The 17,371-nt window shown below is 44.7% G+C and overlaps 1 protein-coding gene and 1 long non-coding RNA gene across 3 annotated transcripts in view; one reads left to right on the forward strand and one right to left on the reverse strand.

The window, feature by feature from the left end:
• CLCN5 (chloride voltage-gated channel 5) overlaps nt 1-17,371 on the forward strand; it is a 203,043-nt gene that overhangs the window by 43,985 nt on the left and 141,687 nt on the right.
• Nucleotides 9,986-17,085, reverse strand: LOC146394587 (uncharacterized). The gene is made up of 4 exons (XR_014835413.1): nt 14,225-17,085; nt 13,326-13,547; nt 12,618-12,702; nt 9,986-10,128 (listed from the first exon to the last, which is right to left on the reverse strand). It is a non-coding gene; the product is annotated as an uncharacterized LOC146394587 (long non-coding RNA).

Below are 17,371 nucleotides of genomic sequence, written 5' to 3' on the forward strand. Positions count from 1 at the left end.
GTACATACAAACTTGCCCATGCTTGTTTAGAGGGGGAAAGAAGTATGATGGAGGGAGATGTAATTCAATACTGTACCTTACTTCTGTTCCAGAGAAGTTAATAAATAATGTTAATTCACTTCATTCTCTTTGCTGTGACTCCCAACCATTATTCACTGTGTTTCCACCATCTGGTTTATTAAATTCCATAAGAAAGTACTGCCTTTTAAAAATGATGGTGATGAAGGAGTTCCCGTCTTGGCTCAGTGGTTCACAAATCTGACTAGGAACCATGAGGTTGTGGGTTCGATCCCTGGCCTTGCTCAGTGGGTGAAGGATCTGGCGTAGCCATGAGCTGTGGTGTAGGTTACAGACGCGGCTCAGATCCTGCGTTGCTGTGGCTGTGGTGTAGGCCGGTGGCTACAGCTCCGATTGGACCCCTAGCCTGGGAACCTCCATATGCCTCGGGAGCACCCCTGGAAAAGGCAAAAAGACAAAAAAAAAAAAAATGATGGTGATGATGGTGATAGCGGCCGCCTTTGGGGTGTTTCCTCTGTGCCTTATACTGTGATTGATATTTGAATGCATTATGGCCTTTGGTTTTCGTAAGAGCTTATTAGTGAAATAAGTGTTCTAATGTCCATTTTATGGATGGGCCAGGGATGGTTCAGAGGGCAGGTGTTTTAACCAAGATCACATGACAACCAAGAGCCAGCACCTTGGTCGGCCTGGCATTAAACCTCTCCTTAACCATTATATTCTCCTGCCTTCTATGACCTAGAGCCAGATGCCATCTCACTAGCTCTTGAGGACAGTAACTGTGCGATCATGCTTGCTTTCTGGTGTTTCACGTGCCCTGGTGACTTTGTTTCTGATGACGACTCTTTACATCAGTCTGAGAACTGAAAATCAGCCTGATGTCTAGCTCTTTTGTCTGGTTTGGAGTGGAGGGTATCTCTTCCATCACGTTTTTCTTTCTATGTCGTGTTTTTGGCTGGTATGTTTTTTTTCCTTTCTTTAAACCTTTTCTTTTGAGTCCATGTTGGTTATGTTAGCGAAGCTCCCACAAAATCATTTCTTCCTGGTCTGTGAAATTTCCCCCAGTCCTTGCTGGAAGTTCATCATTCTGAGATCTTCAGTGATTATCCAGAAAACCACATCCTATTCTTTGACGTCATCTAAGTAACAGTATATTCATTTCCCATATCTTTCCTTCTGGTCAGAAGGAGGAAGAAGTTAAAAAGCTCCCACAGGTCCCTAAAGTCTTCAGTTTTCTACCTAAACTTTCACAGTCAGTAGATAATAGTCCAGGTTCTTCCTCATTTTGTAATTTGTTTCCAGACCTAAACATTCCCAGGACAAAAAATAAACTGAAAGGAGTTACCACTGTGGCTCCAGTGGGTTAGGACCTGACATTGTCTCTGTGAGGACGCAGGTTCGATCCTTGGCCTCACTCAGCAGGTTAAGTATCTCGCGTTGACGAAAGCTGTGGGGTAGGTCACAGATGCAGCTTGGATCTGGTGTGGCTGTGCTATAGGACCGTAGCCACAGTTCCAGTTTGACCCATAGCCTGAAGACTTCCATATGTTGCAGGTGTAGCCATAAAAAGACAAAACGGAAACAAACGCAAAAACCAAAAATAAACTGGAAGATATACAGCATGCCTGTTCATCTCACTGCAAGAGTAAAAAGCACCCCAGAATGGGAGAAATTTGCTGGGACTGAAGAAATAGTCAGCTTTTGCTGTTAATTAGGCAGGGAGGATAGACAACAATAAAGACAAGCACAAAGGTAGCAGAAAACATTTTTTTTTTTTTTTTAACCAAAGTCAGGAAGCAGCTGTAACAAAGCCACAAAGACACCCTCTTTCAGCGAATCCTGCTTTCTTGTTAATGATGCCCTAGACCCACTCTGCTCTTCCCATCTATTACTCCCCAGTAATCCCACATGCTGGGCTGCCCCTGCCTCAGAGGATCACCCCATCCCTAGTTTATTCCCGCTGCTCCTAATCCTGCCTCAGAAATAAACACCAACCTAGAACTGATCCTCGCTTTCCTTAGGCCCTCTTCGTGATGTTGCAGTCATTCAGAGACATCCCCCCAAAATGCGTCCCTTCTCCTTCTTGTTGACCAGCATCCCAGGGTTCCTCTGGCATGCCCTTCCTTACGATGAGTGAACAGATCTGACTTTGTCAGATTGTGGACTTGTCCTTGGTGACCTCTAGGCGATTGAGCTTTAAATGTCATTCTCACCTTGAGCTTCCCCCGAATGAGAACTTGGCCTACGTAATTAAGTTCAAGCCTGGCCCAGTTCCATCTTGAGACTGAATGTCCCCATCCGTTTCTTGGCTCAACCCAGGTGTAGTGGCAATAACGGACTGATACAGTGCCATCTTAGTCTCGAGGCAGCAGCCTGAGCTGAAAAACCAGTATTGAAACGAGATTAGAGACCTGAAATGCTGGGGTCAGTACTATACATGGTGGTAAAGGGGGGTGCGGACTTAATGAGCCACCAGCCAGTGACTCCAGAAGGAGGTGAAGTGGTGAAAAATGTGAGGGACATACATTGGTTTTAAAAATATGTCAAAGAAGGTGTTGGACTTGGGATGGGGTAGAGGGGGCAAGAGCAGGTGAGTCCTGGTAGAGCAGACTGACTCGTGTAAAAGGATGGAAGCCAGAATGGACGGGTCATATTGGAGCACTAGCCTTTCTGTTGAGCGTGGAGAGGCAAAGAACAAGAAAGCCTCAGTTTGTTGATCTCTTTTCTCAGTGAAGTGCATGGTTTTGGGGGCTGGAGAGAGGCTGATTAGGATTTAAGAAGAGACGATTCCAGCAGGTGGCCATCACAGTGATATAAAAGTAGTCTAGGAAGGAGGAGGAACAGCAACGTCTGGCGGTACCGCTTAGATACTTCTTTTGGGGACGCTTTGCTTGCTCCCTGTGGAGAGGATGCTTTCCATTTCTGCTCACCTGGACCACTCAAAGCAAGGAAATATTTCTCCCTGCTTGATCTTTGCCTTACATTAGGAAGAAGGGCATTTGATATCTCTCCTTAGAAGGTGTATCAGGACAAGAGTTACACACCAGGTCAGTATTCTCACGGGACAGATGACAGGTGAATTCGGCATCAGTTATTGTGAAGACCTGTGCTGTTTCCAAGGAGGCCATTTAGGGTACAGTCTATGTTCTTCCTGTTTGTAGACCATTAAGTCTATCTTTTTTCTTTTTTCTTTTTTTTTTGCTTCCCAGGGCCGCACCCGAGGCACATGGAGGTTCCCAGGCCAGGGGTCCAATTGGAGCTACGGCTGCCGGCCTATGCCACAGCCACAGCAAGCTGGATCTGAGCTGTGTCTGCGACCTACATCACAGCTCACAGCGAGGCCAGGGATCGAACCCGCAACCTCATGGTCCCTAGTTGGATTCGTTTCCGCTTCGCCATGACGGGAACTCCTCTTTTTTTCTTGTTATCACCAAAAAAGTGCAAAGGAATGCCTGCATTGCATCATCGTTTTGGATGAAACCAAAGCCTTAATTCTGTTGCTTTTGCAGTGAACTAACACCTTTCTTATCTTGGGCAACTCCATTGAAATTGGTTAACCAGTTAAATGGTAACGCTACCTTTCTTGGTGTTATTTTCTGTTTGGATGGGATATATGTTGCATTTTTAACTCCAGCTATAAAAACAATAATATTCAGTATGGTAAATTTGCTTTGGTTTAGAAGAGTATTTGTTCAGCAGCCATTTGCTGAGCACATGCCAGAAAGTGTCAGATGATGTTTTGAATAATGGAGCTGTTTTTTGTTGAAGTTAGAGCAGCAAACAAGATAATGTTCATTTGAAAGAACCGTGACAGGATGAGTAGGTAGGTGAGAGACTCCTTCTTGAAAAAGCTTCATTAATTCCATCCAATTATAAGTAAAGTATACTTTGTGTTTTAGCAAAAAAGTATAGCTTGAAACAAACTTTTGCCAGTTAGATCTTTAACGAACAAGTAGCAATTTAGTGCCAGGCTTTGTTCTCGGTACCTTGCAAAATTAAATCATTCATCACCCCCCCCCCCCAAAAAAATCTATGAGGCAGATACCATTTTTACCTCAAAAAAATGTTTTTTTTAAATTTTTTTAATTTTTTGTCTTTTTGCCTTTTCTAGGGGCGCTTCCCGCGGCATATGGAGGTTCCCAGGCTAGGGGTTGAATCAGAGCTGTAGCCACCGGCCTACACCGCAGCCACAGCCACGCGGGATCCGAGCCGTGTCTGCAACCTACACCACAGCTCACAGCAATGCCGGATCCCCACCCCACTGAGCAAGGGCAGGGATCGAACCTGCCACCTCATGGTTCCTAGTCGGATTGGTTAACCACTGTGCCATGACGGGAACTCCTCAAAAAATGTTTTTAAAGGTCACACCTGTGCCATGTGGAAGTTCCTAGGGGTTGAATTGGAGTGGCACCTTTTGGCCTACACCACAGTCACAGCAATGCCAGTTCCAGGCTGCATCTGCGACCTACACCACAGCTCATGGCAACACTGAATTCTTAACCCATGGAGCAGGGCCAGGGATCGAACCTGCATCCTCATGGATACTAGTCAGGCTTGTTACCTATGAACTACAACGAGAACTCCTTCGCCTTAATTCTGTAGGTGAAAAAAATGGAGTCACTTAGAAGCTTGGCATCTTGCCCAAGGTTACAAGATATTAAGTCATGATGTTAGGATTTGAAATACAGGCAGCCTGTGCTACCTGTGTTTAGCTGCAAATAGCTTCTTTTGGAAGGACCCGTGAGTTTTAATTTGCTCAAGTGGATTTATCATGCCTCCTGAAATCCTGCTTATGCTGTCAATGTGTTTATCAACCTCCTTCATCCCTGTATGAAGCTATTTTTCTCCCCAGCTGTAATCCACGTCATGACAGGTTCTGAGTTAATGGTATTTATGTTTAAATTTTGTTATTTTTATTATATCTTTTGCTAATTTTTTGGTCACTTGTCTCCAGGGCTCATTCTTTCAGCCATCAGACTGTTCAGTTCCACAAGCCCTCTCTTCCATTGCTCCCCCGACAGCAGATTCCCACAGACTCCACACAGGGTGACTTTATTCTGCCTCAGTCTATTAGTGACCAAGTCTCCCAAGTTCAAGGAGAAACCTCTCTTGACCTATATCAGCATGTACATGACTGAAAATTGTGTCACATACAGCAAAACATATGTGCTTCCAGGGCACCCCACAGCAGGATTAAAATAGGTCTGTCTTGTGTTGTCTTATGCTGCTTGTTCCCCTAGAAAGGTAACCACATGGGGTCATTCTCCTCAGCTTAAAACCAGGGGTATCAACATGACAAAAGGGCTGAAGAATGTGCCTGGGGTTGATTTAATGATTTGTGAGATTCTGTTCAGCCTTGAGACCATGTGATTTTTATCTGTTTTTATCTGCTTTATTGAGACATACTGACACCTAATAAACAGCACATATTTAAAGTGTACCATGTGATAAGCTTTGAAATATGTATATGCTTGTGAAGTCATCACCGCTATCAAGCTAATGAAAAAGGTCATTACTGGGAGTTCCCATTGTGATGCAGCGGAAACAAATCTCACTAGTGTCCATGAGGACTTGGGGTTCCATCCCTGGCCTCGCTTGGTGGGTTAAGTAAGGATCTGGCGTTGCTGTGGCTGTGGCGTAGGTCGGAACTTCCATGTGCTGCAGGTGCAGCCCTAAAAAGCCAAAAAAAAAAAAAAAAAAAAGTCCATTACCTCCAAAAGTTTCTTCCTGGTCTTGCGTCAATTCTTCCCTTTTCAGCCAGCAAGGACACGCCGTCCCCCAAACAAAAAATGTATTACTATGTGTTAATTTGCTTTTCCTAGATTTTTTTATTTTAGGACTGTACCTGCGGCACATGGAAGTTCCCAGGCTAGGGATTGAATCAGAGCAGCAGCTGCTGACCTACGCCACAGCCACAGTAATGCCGGATCTGAGCTGCAGCCAGCTTGTGGCAACACCGAATCCTTAACCCACTGAGCGAGGCCAGGGGTTGAACTTGGATCCTCGCGGTGACTACGCTGGGTCCTTAACCACTGAGCCACAGTGGGAACTCCTGCGTTTCCTAGAATTTTATGTAAGTGGAATCACACAGTATATAGTTTCTTTTGTTTGGCTCCTTTCGTTCAGCATAATTATTTTGAGATTAATTCATGCTGTGCATACCAATCGTTCGTTGCTTTGTGTTATCTTGTTTTATGGACATAATACAGGTTATTTATCCGTTCCTCTGCTGATGGACATTGGAGTTGTTTTGGATTTTCAGCTACTACGAGTAATGCTGCTGTATGTATATTTGTGAGCAAATCTTTCTCTGGACAGATGCTTTCATTTCTCTTGAGTAAATAGCTAAGATTGGAATGACTGCATCCTATGGTAAGTGTGTGTTTAACGTTTAAGAAATTGCCAACCTGTTAGCTGAAGTGGTTGCTGATGGGAGTGAAAATGGTAGAGTCAGTAAGTTGTAGCTGTTCCACATCTGTCACAATACTTGATATATCAGTGTGTTTATTTTTAGCCATTCTAGTAGGTGCTATCTCATTGTAGCTTTAAATTGTCTCTTCCTTTCCACTTATTTTATGTCTTTGTATTTAAAGTGAGGTTTTTGGAGTTCCCATCATGGCGCAGTGGTTAAGGAATCCGACTAGGAACCATGGGGTTGAAGATTCGATCCCTGGCCTCCCTCAGTGGGTTAAGGATCCGGCGTTGCCGTGAGCTGTGGTGTAGGTCACAGACGCGGCTCAGATTCCATGTTGCTGTGGCTGTGGCTGTGGTTGGTGGCTACAGCTTCGATTGGACCCCTAGCCTGGGAACCTCCATATGCTGCGGGTCCAGCCTAAAAAGCAAAAAAAAAAAAAAAGCGCTTCATTGATTTTTGTGTATTAACCTTATTTCCTGCAGCTTTGCAGAATTCATTTATTAGTTCTAGTAGTTTTTTGGTGCCTTCCTTAGGATTTTCTGTGTACATGGTCATGCCATCTGTATTTACACATAGTTTTACTTCTTACTTTCCAATCTGGCTGCTTTTAATTTCTTTTTCTGTTCTAACTGCCCTGGTTAGAACTTCCAGTAGAATATTGTATAGAATATTTGAGATTGGACATCTCAAATTTTTCCTGATTTTAGGGGAGAAAGCATTCAGTCTTTCACAATCCATTATGATTGTTTTATGAGGGTTTTTTTGTTTTTGTTTTTGTTTTTTTGGTAGCTGGATTTAATTAAGGAAGATCTCTCCTATTCCTAGTTGATTGATGGTTTTATCTCAAAAGGGTGTTGTAGCCTCTGCCCTAGGAGTGACTGGTGTGAGGGTGATCAGGGCACGTCGTTCTTGCCTCCTGCACCGGGTGTCTGCCCTACAACTGTGAGCTGGGTGAGGGAAAGGAGTCTTGGTGGTCTTCTTGGTTCCACCTGGATCAAAAGACAACTTCTGCAACATCAGGGCTGGGGAATTAGGAGCACCAGCGCCCTGCCCCTCCCGGGGTGAAACTGGGAGCCTCGAGGGGAAGGAGCCCCCATCTTCTTGGCTTCCCGGGATAGAGCCTCTGTCACACAGCCATTTGGGGAGTGTGATCAGGCAGCAAGTCGTAGCTTCAATGTCATCCGCACTCACTGTTCTTTTTTTTTTTTTTTTTTTTTTGTCATTTTTTGCCATTTCTTGGGCCACTCCAGCAGCATGTGGAGGTTCCCAGGCTAGGGGTTGAGTCGGAACTGTAGCCGCCAGCCTACGCCAGAGCCACAGCAACGCAAGATCTGAGCCGCGTCTGCAACCTACACCACAGCTCACGGCAACGCCAGATCCTTCACCCACTGAGCAAGGCCAGGGATCGAACCCACAACCTCATGGTTCCCAGTCGGATTCATTAACCACTGCGCCACGACGGGAACTCCTGCACTCACTGTTCTTGCTGAGATGTAATAGATTTTCTTCAATGGGTATTTCTCCTTTTGCAGTACACCCTTAGGACAGTTTCCAGAGGCTTACAACGATTGCTTTTAAAAATTATTTTTACCAGGTAAATTGTTGCTTTGCTAGGGAGACAGTGGGCCAAGCTCCTTATCCCACATTCTATAAGTCCCAACCAATGATGAGACGTTCTAATTTAAAAAATTATTTGGGGGAGTTCCTTTCATGGCTCAGTGGTTAACAAACCCATCTAGGATCCGGGAGGTTGCGGGTTCCATCCCTGGCCTTGATCAGTGGGTTAAGGATCCAGTGTTGCTGTGAGCTTCGGTGTAGGTCGCAGACAAGGCTCAGATCCTGTGTTGCTGTGGTGTAGGCTGGCAGCTGTAGCTTTGATTCGATCCCTAGCCTGGGAACTTCCGTATGCAGAAAGTGTGGCCCCCAAGAGACAAAAAGAAATGGGGTGTAATTTTACACGTACTAAAAATTTGTAACAATAACAAAAATACAAAGACCACTCTTACACCCTTTACCCAGATTCACCTACTGTTAATGTTTTACTCTATCTATCGTTTATGTGCATGTGCATGTGTGTGCATGTGTGTGTGTGTGCACATATGTTTTCTGCACCATATGAGGGTAAAGTACGTACATCATGGCCCTTTACTCCTAAATAATTGAGTGTATATTTCTTAGGAATAGAGATAATCTATTGCAGAACTGTAGAATAGTTATCAATTTCAGTAAATTTAGTATTGATTATTTATCTAATCTGCCATAGAATCCAGTCCTGTATTTGTACCTCACACTTCCACCCTCTGTTTTACATGTTTTTTTTTCTTTTGATGGCCACGCCTGCAACATATGGAAGTTCCTGGGCCAGGGATCGAATCGGAGCTGGAGGTGCAGGCCTGTGCCACAGCCACGGCCACACTGGATCCGAGCTGAGACTGCAACCTATGCCACAGCTTGTGGCAACCCACTGAGCGAGGCCAGAGGTCAAACTTGCATCCTCACAGAGACTCCACTGGGTCCTTAACCCACTGAGCCCCAATGGAAACTCCTGTGTGTGTTTTATATTGTACATAATACTCGTACATGGGAATCCATATTTCAGTGTTTTTCTGTTTTTTTAAGCTTTATTTTATTTGAACTTTAATTTTTCCACTCTGAATTTTAATTTTGTTTTTAAAATTTTTTAAAATTGAGGCATAGTTGATTTACAGTGCTGTGTTAGTTTCAGGTGTACAGCAAAGTGATTCACATATATATATTCTTTCTCAGATTTTTTCCATTATAGGTTTTTACATGATATTGAATATAGTTCCATGTGCTATACAGTAGGTCCTTGATGATTATTTTATATATAGTAGTGTGTATTTTATATATAGTAGTAATCCCAAACCCCTAATTTATCCCCCTCTCCAACCTTTCTCCTTTGGTACCCATACCTGTGTTTTCAAGGTATGTGAGTCTGTTTCCGTTTTGTAAATAAATTCATTGTATCATTTTTTTAGATTCCACATATAAGTGATATATGATTTATCTTTGCCTGACCTCACTTAGTATGATAATCTCTGAGTCAGTCCGTTTGCTGCAAATGGCATTGTTTCATTTTTTATGGCTGAGTAGTACTCCATTGTATATATGTACCATATGTTTATTCACTCTTCTGTCAATAGACACTTAGCTTGCTTCCTTGTCTTGGCTATTGTAAATAGTGCTGCAGTGAACATAGGGGTATGTGTATCTTTTTCAGTTATAGTTTTGTCCATATATATATATATATATATATGCCCAGGAATGGGATTGCTGGGTCGTATGGTAGTTCTGTTTTAGATTTGTAAGAAACCTCTGAACATAGTTGGCTGTCCCAATTTACATGCCCACCAACAGGGTAGGAGGGTTCCCTTTTCTCTGCACCTTTTCCAACATTTATTGTTTGCAGACATTTTGATGATGGCAATTCTGACTTTAGTTTTGATTGGCATTTCTCTCTATATATATATTCTTAGGGAGTTCCCATTGTTGAAGAGTGGAAACGAATTCGACCAGTGTCCATGAGGATGCGGGTTCGATCCCTGGCCTTGCTCGGTGGGTAGGAGATCTGGTGCTGCTGTGAGCTGTGGCGTAGGTTGCAGATGTGGCTTGGACCCTGAGTTGCTGTGGCTGTGGCGTAAGCCAGCAGCTGCAGCTCCGGTTCTACCCCTAGCCTGGGAACCTCCATATGCCACAGGTGTGGCTCTAAGAGCAAAAAAAAAAAAAGAATATATATATATTCTTTTTCAGATTTTTTTCCTGTTTTTCTATTTACACACATGTGCAATAAAAAGGCTTGTGAAGCAACCCATCCAGAGTTTGACAAAGTGCTTTCACCATCAGCTCAGCTGATCCTACCACCACCTTGTGATGCAGGCAATGTGTATTTTCGCACCCTTATCAAATATGAAGAAATCACTGAGGAATTCGCTAAAGCTATAAAGCTTAGCAAGTGTTAGACCTGTGGGCCTCAACCCCAGGACTTCTGACCCCAGAGTTCATCTCTTTCCACACCATGTGACCTTGCTAAATAAGCTCTCAGCTGTTTACATGGGACTTTTCTATGTAGGAATTTGAAAGCAACTTCAGATCACATGACTCTAAAGCCTGTGCCAGATGCCTCCAACATATAGTTTTGAAGACATTGTGGCTCGGTGAGGTCAAGTGGCTGTCACTTCCTTAAGCAAAGTAGGAAAAAGGAAGCCTTACTGCCATTTTCTTTCCTCCTCTCACAGTGACCACCCCTCCCCCCCAATTCCCAGAAATGTTTCACTTGACTAACAGCAACATTTATATGGTGCATTAACCAATTCCAATGCATTTAAAAATTTTCCATCGTTTTGGAGTTCCTGTCAAGGTGCAGTGGTTAACGAATCTGACTAGGAATCATGAGGTTGCAGGTTCGATCCCTGGCCTTGCTCCGTGGGTTAAGGATCCGAGGTTGCTATGAGCTGGGGTGTAGGTCACAGACGCGGCTCGGATCTGACGTTGCTGTGGCTCTGGCGTAGGCCAGTGGCTACAGTTCCAATTCGACCCCTAGCCTGGGAACCTCCATGTGCTGTGGATGCGGCCCTAGAAAAGGCAAAAAAAAAAAAAAAAAAAAGAGGAAGGTTGCAGTCTTCAGAGTGGAATATACAAGATAATCTACTAGGATGTAGGAAGGAAAGAATAAGAATTTTTTTTTTTTTTTTTTTGCCATTTCTCTAACTGTTCTTCTGTTTGCTCTTTTTTTTTTTAACAGCTTTATTAAAATTCACATTCCATCAACTCACCCATTTAGAGTATATGATTTGATGGTTTTAAGTGTATCCATCACCCCCCCCACCCCCCCCAGGAAACTGCTATTCTACTTTCTGTCTATAGATTTGCCTATTCTAGACATCTCATAAAAATGGAATCATACAATATGTGGTCTTTTGCGTCTGGCTTCTTTCCCTTAGTGTAATATTTTCAAGTTTCATCCATGTAACCGTAAGTCATTCCTCTTTATTGCCTAATAATATTCCATTGTATGGATCTACCACATTTTGTTTATGCATTTTCCAGGTCATGGATATTAGGGTTGTTTCTACTTGTTTGCTTTCATAACTAATGCTGCTCTAAACATTTGTCTGTTTCTTGGTGGACATACGTTTTCATTTCTTTTGGTTATTACTGTGTTCCTTGATGAGCATACATGAATGGGATACATGGGAGGTGGAAGGGATGGCAGATAAATATAGAAGTAGAACCTGGGAGTTCCCTGGTAGCCTAGCAGTTAAGGAGCTGGTGTTGTCACTGCAGCGGCCCTGGTCACTGCTGTGGCGGGGGTTTGATGCCTGGCCCAGGAGCTTCTACATAGCCGAAAACAAACAAAAAAAAAGAAGTACAACTTGGAGTTGCCGTCGTGGCTCAGTGGTAATAAGCCCACCTAGTACCTATGAGGACAGAAGTCAGTCCCCGGCCTCACTTAGTGGGTTAAGGATCTGGTGTTGCCGTGGGCTGTGGGGTGGGTCACAGACGGAGCTCGGATCTGGCAGTGCTGTGGCTGTGGTTGTAGGCCAGCAGCTACAGTTTCCAATTTGACAACCTAGCCTGGGAACTTCCATATGTCACAGGTGGCAGCCCTAAAAAAGCAAAAAAAAAAAAAAAAAGTAGAACCTGATTTGGGGAAGGAAGGTGTTGGTGAGTGTTCAGTTTGGGACATCTGGAATTCGAGGGCATCATTCATTCAGGTGATATTTGAGCGGCTTATTTGTGCCAGGCACAGTTCAGGATGCCAGAGATATATTGAAGGAAGAGACAGCCAGGGTCCCCGCCCTAATGGAACTTGTGGGCTTAGTAGGGCAGACAGACAGAAGCAATTATAGCCAAGTGTAATGGGTGTCATGGTAGAAGCGAGAAGAAGGGTTTAATTCAGGCTCCTGGAAAGAGTGATTCTATAAGACGCTGTGGTTAGTAGAAAGAAGTTTAAAATTGTTATAGCTTGGAGTTCCTGTCGTGGTGCAGTGGTTGACGAATCCAACCAGGAGCCATGGGATTGCGGGTTTGATCCCTGGCCTTGCTCGGTGGGTTGAGGATCCGGTGTTGCCGTGACCTGTGTGGGTCGCAGACGTGGCTTGGATCCCTCGTTGCTGTGGCTGTGGTGTAGGCTGGCAGCTAGAGCTGCGATTCGACCCCTAGCCTGGGAACCTCCATATGCCGTGGGAACAGCCCAAGAAAATGGCAAAAAGACAAAAAAATAAAAATAAAAAATAAAATCGCTATAGCTTAAGGTAGAAGTAGGGAGAAGGACAGAGAATTATCAGGTATGGATAAAATATTAGAGTTCATAAGATAATATTGTTGGAGTTCCCGTCAGGGCTCAGTGGTTAATGAACCCCACTAGTATCCATGCGGACATAGGTTTGATCCCTGGCCTCCTTGTTCAGTGGGTTAAGGATCCGGTGTTGCCGTGAGCTGTGGTGTAGGTTGCAGATGCGCCTCAGATCTGGCATGGCTGTGGCTGTGGTGTAGGCCTATAGCTACAGCGCCAATTTGACCCCTTACCTGGGGAACCTCCAGTTGCTGGGAGTATGGCCCTGAAAAGACAAAGACAAAAAAAAAAGAAAAAGAAAGATAATATTGGTTTCCCCTACTTTCCCCCTTCCTTCCCACAAGGGGGAAGAAAAAAGGATGATTGCCTGCAGCTCCAGGGAACAACTAGCAGTTCCCTGACTCTCTTGCTTTGTTGCCCCCGTGCCTTTGAATGTGCCCTGCCCTCTACTGGGAATTTTCCTCTCCCATCCCTTTTGTCTAGCCACCTCCTGCCCATCTTTATGATCATCTTTCAGAAAGCTTGATGTGACCCCCTGTTCCATGTCCCCCACAGTCTTCTGGGCCTACGGACCACCCTCTCTCTTCTTCTATTTCTTTTCTTTTTTTGGTCTTTTTGGGGCCGCAGCCATGGCATATGGAGATTCCCAGGCTAGGGGTCAAATCAGAGCTGTAGCCACTGTCCTACGCCTCAGCCACAGCCACACCAGATCCAAGCTGCATCTGCAACCTACACCATAGCTCACGGCAATGCTGGATTCTTAACCCACTGAGCAGGGCGAGGGATAGAACCTGTGTCCTCAAGGATGCTAGTCGGATTCATTTTCACCGAGCCATGACAAGAGAGACGGGAACTCCTCTCTTGTGTTAGTTGTATGTGCCCTAAGAGCAGGAGTCTGTTCATCAACCTAAGTAGCCCCCCCGCCCCAGTGCTTTCCCCATAGTGGGATGGATGAATTAAACAAAAATAACCACCTCTGGAGAAAAATCTGCCTTTTGTGAACAAGAGGAGGAAGCTTCATCACTTCATAAAAAAGGAGCTTCATTGTGAGTCTAACTCAGTTGTTCTTAACCTGGGCCGATTTTGACCCTGATCTCTCAACCCATCCCACCCCAAACATTTGACAGTGTCTGGAGACATTTTTAGTTGTGACAGTTGACTGGGGGAAGGGAGCAGGTGGCCGGCATCTAGTAGAGGACAAGGATGCTGTTAACACATCCTACAGTACCCAGGAGAACCCCCCACAACAATTATCCAGCCCCAAATATCAGTAGTGCTGAGGTTGAGAGACACTGGTCTAATGTAGTTCAACTGTCTCTCTCTCTCTTTTTCTGTTTTTGGTCTTTTTGGTCTTTTTTTAGGGCTGCACCTGCGGCATATGGAAATTCCCAGGCTAGGAGTAGAATTGGAGCTGTAGCCGCCAGCCTTCGCCCCAGTCACAGCACCGCAGGATCCGAGCCTCGTCTGCAACCTACATCACAGCTCATGGCAACGCCAGATCCTTAACCCACTGAATGAGGCCAGGGTTCAAACCAAGTCCTCATGGATGCTAGTCGGGTTTGTTAACTGCCGAGCCGACAGGAACTCCTAGTTCAGCTCTCTTTTACTCAAAGCACTGGTTCTCAAAGTGTGCCCTCCTCCTGGCAGTGGCAACATCCACTGGGGAACCGTTTGAAAGGACAATTTGGGGTTTCCGTTGTGGCTCAGTGGGTTAAGGACCTGATGTAGTCTCTGTGAGGATGCCGGTTTGATCTCTGGACTCAGTCAGTGGGTTAAGCATCCGGTGTTGCTGCAAGCTGTGCCATAGGTCACAGGTGTGGCTGGGATCCAGTGTTGCTGTGGCTGTGGTGTAGCCCAGCAGCTGCAGCTCCGATTCGACCCCAGCCCGGGAACTTCCATATGGCGCCGGTGTGGCCCTAAAAAGAAGAAAAAAAAAAGTCACATTCTCGAGTCCCAACCCAAAGCCACTGAAGGAGAAACTCTGACGATGGTACACTCTGTTTGCACAAGCCCTCCAGGGGGGTTCTGATGCAGGCTGGCGTTTGCGAACCACTTCTAAAGTCAAAGAGTGGTTGGGAACAGAGCCAGAGCCGGAGCCCCAAGAGACTCCCAGGGTGGTAGTGGTTAAGGAATCATGTTAGAACAATCCACAGGAAGTGGCGGTTTCCAGGGCCAAGTGGTCTTTGGGATCAGATGTTCCTGAAGAGTTGCCGTATATGAGAACAGGCAAAGGGCAGTGAGCTTGCTGCTTGGTTATGTCTCTTGAAAACAGAGGATAATGCCATTCAGAAGGGAAAGGTTTGGTAGGGGGTGACCTGAGCTCTTTGAGTTTGCAGTCATCTCTGCAAAAGAGGCACTTGTTCAAGTTTATATTTAATGTTAGGCTTTTGGAAGTAACTTGCCAGGACCCTCACCCCTCTAACACAAGAGCTCGTAATCTTTTCTTTGTGTTTTATTTCAGTCTTTTTCTATGTACAGGACTGTTTTTTACAGTGGTGTTGCTGTCACAGTAAATAAAATGGTCTTTTCAAAGGTTATGCTGGATCGGTAGGCAGCAAAGGTGACCTAGATCCTCCGGCCACTTTGTTCTCCTTGGGGGCAGGGTACTTTGGTGGAGTCGGAGGTCCTAGGAAAAGCCGGGCAGGTGCCTCAGGCTAATTTTGGTTCTCTGGGAAGAAAACAATAAAAAAAGCTAACTTCAGAACAGAAATTTTTCTCAAGCCTCATTAAGGAAGCCACGGATACAGATAAGACAATGGGAGAGGAAAAGTCTCCTTTAGGGGAAAAGCTTGTATCATAAATAGGAGCTACTCAGAGCTATTTGGATCGGGTCGTTTCCTAAAGAAGCTTTTTACTGAGTGGGCATGGCAGGGAGGAAAGAATTTTAGAGCCTCGGCTGTGTTGGGGTAGGGGAGAGTTAAAGAAAATAGGTGCTGGCCTTAGGGATTTGTTTCCCTAACAAGTCAAGTATGTTAGCGAAATGCTCCCTAACATTGCGAATGAATTTTTCTTTTTTTTTTCCTCATTTTTTTAATTACTCAAATGAATTTATCACATCTGTAGTTGTATAATGATCATAACAATCTGATTTCACAGGATTTCCATCCCACAGCCCAAGCACATCCCCCCACCCCCCAAACTGTCTCCTCTGGAGACCATAAGTTTTTCAATGTCTGTGAGTCAGCATCTGCTCTGCAAAGAAGTTCCGTCTGTCCTTTTTTCAGATTCCACATGTCAGTGAAAGCATTTGATGTTGGTGTCTCATTGTATGGCTGACTTCAGTTAGCATAATAGTTTCTAGGTCCATCCATGTTGCAAAAAATGCTGGTATTTCATTCTTTTTGATGGCTGAGTAATATTCCATTATGTATATGTACCACATCTTCTTGATCCACTCCTCTGTCGATGGACATTTAGGTTGTTTCCATGTCTTGGCTATTGTAAAGAGTGCTGCAATGAACACTGGAGTACATGTGTCTTTGCAAGTCGTGGTTTTCTCTGGATAGATGCCCAGGAGTGGGATTGCTGGATCAAATGATAGTTCTATGTTTAGTTTTCTGAGGCATCTCCATACTGCTTTCCACAGTGGTTGCACCAATTTACAATCCCACCCACAGTGTACTAGGGTTCCTTTTTCTCCACACCCTCTCCAGCACTTCTTGTTTGTAGACTTTTGGATGATGGCCATTCTGGCTGGTGTCAGGTGGTACCTCAGAGTGGTTTTGATTTGCATCTCTCTAATAATAAGTGACGCTGAACATCTTTTCATGTGATTTTTGGCCATCTGTATGTCTTCTTTGGAGAATTGTCTGTTTAGATCTTCTGCCCATTTTTGGATGGGGTTGTTTGTTTTTTTGGTATGGAGCTGCAGAAGGTGTTTATAAATTTTGGAGATTAATCCCTTGTCAGTCGATTCATTTGCAAAGATTTTCTCCCATTCTGTGGGTTGTCTTTTTGTGTTGTTTAGGGTTTCCTTTGGCGAATGAATTTTTCAAAAGCACTCATTTTGCATAGAAGACCCGTCTTACTCTCTTTCAAAAGAAACGTCATGACTGGAGTTCCCGTCGTGGTGCAGTGGTTAATGAATCCGACTAGGAACCACGAGGTTGCGGGTTCGGTCCCTGGCCTTGCTCAGTGGGTGAAGGATCCGGCATTGCCGTGAGCTGTGGTGTAGGTCGCAGACGCTGCTTGGATGTGGCGTTGCTGTAGCTGTGGTGTAGGCCGGCGGCTACAGCTCCGATTTGACCCCTAGCCTGGGAACCTCCATATACCGTGGGAGCGGCCCACGAAAATGGCAAAAGGCAAAACAAAAAAAAAAAAAAAAGAAAGAAAGAAACGTCATGACTATGGGTGTGCCAGGCGCGGTGCAGTGGATCTTTAGGCGCACTTGGTAAACCAGGGAAATTAATGGAGGTATCCCCACTTTATAGCATGAGGAATGTTAGGCTCCAAGAACTAAAATGTTGGGACTTGAGGCAGACAGCAGCTAACCGCCAGGGCTAGGCTTCTTTTTATTTATTTATTTTTTTTTATTACTCAAATGAATTTATCACATCTGTAGTTGTATAATGATCATAACAATCTGATTTCACAGGATTTCCATCCCACAGCCCAGGGCTAGA

This window comes from Sus scrofa, chromosome X (genome assembly GCF_054392235.1).
Source record: "Sus scrofa isolate SSC_HxYL_T2T_F1_AM1 chromosome X, Sscrofa_HxYL_maternal_Yorkshire_Landrace_v2.0, whole genome shotgun sequence".
In the NCBI taxonomy this organism is placed as follows: domain Eukaryota; kingdom Metazoa; phylum Chordata; class Mammalia; order Artiodactyla; family Suidae; genus Sus; species Sus scrofa.